The sequence below is a fragment of the Cnephaeus nilssonii genome (assembly GCF_951640355.1).
Source record: "Cnephaeus nilssonii genome assembly, chromosome: 13".
Classification (NCBI taxonomy): domain Eukaryota; kingdom Metazoa; phylum Chordata; class Mammalia; order Chiroptera; family Vespertilionidae; genus Cnephaeus; species Cnephaeus nilssonii.
This window is the reverse complement of record NC_137084.1, coordinates 7432074-7433563: the sequence shown is the minus strand read 5'-3', so window position 1 is coordinate 7433563 and position 1490 is coordinate 7432074.

The following is a 1490-nucleotide window of genomic DNA, read 5'->3' as shown; positions in this document are numbered from 1 at the left end:
GCCCAGGGGTCCCTGACTTCTGCCGCTATGCTGGATGACTCCATTGACCCCGTCCCTGATGCTGGCCACAGCCACGGCAGCCACGGGAAACCACGGCTGAGACGAGAACACACGATCTTTGCCAGCAGACTTCCTCCAGTGCAGCGTGGCGGCCTGGGCGGGGGCGGGGACACACAGCTCTGCGGACAGGGCCACCCAGCGGCCCGCGCCTGCACCAGCAGCCACGCCGAGCTCCATCCAGCCACAGTTCTCACTGGAACGAAGGCTCAGAGGCTGGCACCTTGGAAACTGGCAGAGGGCGCCCCTCCGAGTGTCAGAACCCTGCACACAGTCAGCAGGCACCAGAATGGCCACACCCGAGGGCGGAGCCAGCCTCTCCAACCAGCCCTGTCCCCCTGGGCCCAGCACAGATCATCCAGAGTCATCTGCTCGGACGGCAAACATCAGGGAGACGTCTCTGTGACAGGACGTGAAGCGGGGCGGGGTGGACGTACCGTGCGGCTCTGGCACCTGCACAGAACATCCCACCCAGCGGTGCCTGCTCAGCCTGCAGCCCAGACGCTGAGCCAGGGTCACAGCCAGAGACTGGCAGCCTGCGGCCGGCCTGGGAAAAGCAATGAGCCGTCCTGGGGGTCACAGAGTCCAGCGTGCATTAAAAATGAGGCCAGCAGAACCCGATCCCGCCATTAGATGGCGCTGAGACCTGGGAGAAAATGTGTAGGAGGCCGGCAGCAGAGCAGGGGGCCAGGGCGGGGGGGAGGAGTGAGCAGTGTGTGGAAGGCCAGCAGTGCAGCAGTGCAGGGGGCCTCGCCCTGACCCAGACAGCAGGCCCTGCAAGGCCAGATGGATGTGGGCTTCTAACCCGCGGCTCCAGGACCTTCTCCCGCCCCAAACCTGCCTTCCGGAAAGGCAGCTGCAGAGGGGCCCAGGCTGGGAGTGTCCTCACAGCCCCCAAAGGGCCCCCAAACCTGAGGGATTTCAGGAAAACGCCCGGGGTTTCAGATCAACCCCAGGACCAGGAAGTACAGCGTGTGTGGATACAAAAACCATGCCCAGGGCTCACAGACCCGAGCACTGGGGTTCGTGACGTTTCAGAAGTTACTTCTTTGGTTAAACTTTCCTCTCATCCCATTGCCCAGACAGACCGATATCCCTTCCCAGGAGGTCAGCACCTGTGCCCTCGTGGCCACTGCAGGGCCCTCAGCAGACATCACTAATCCATCTCGGCAATGCTTTCCACGGAGATTCGGCCCTCAACAGAGGCCTCCAGGAGCGATCGCCAATCACCGACTGGCGGTTCACAAGGGAACCACTTGCCATCTGGATCTGTGGTGGATCACACGGCAACGTGGCCTTCCACATACTGCTCACTCCTCCCCCCGCCCTGGCCCCCTCCTGCCACACCCGGAGGACACACAGTAGGACCACTCCTGGCTTATACATGCCTTTATGCAAATTAGAAAAAGGTGGCGCTTGCCTCGGGTGGACAG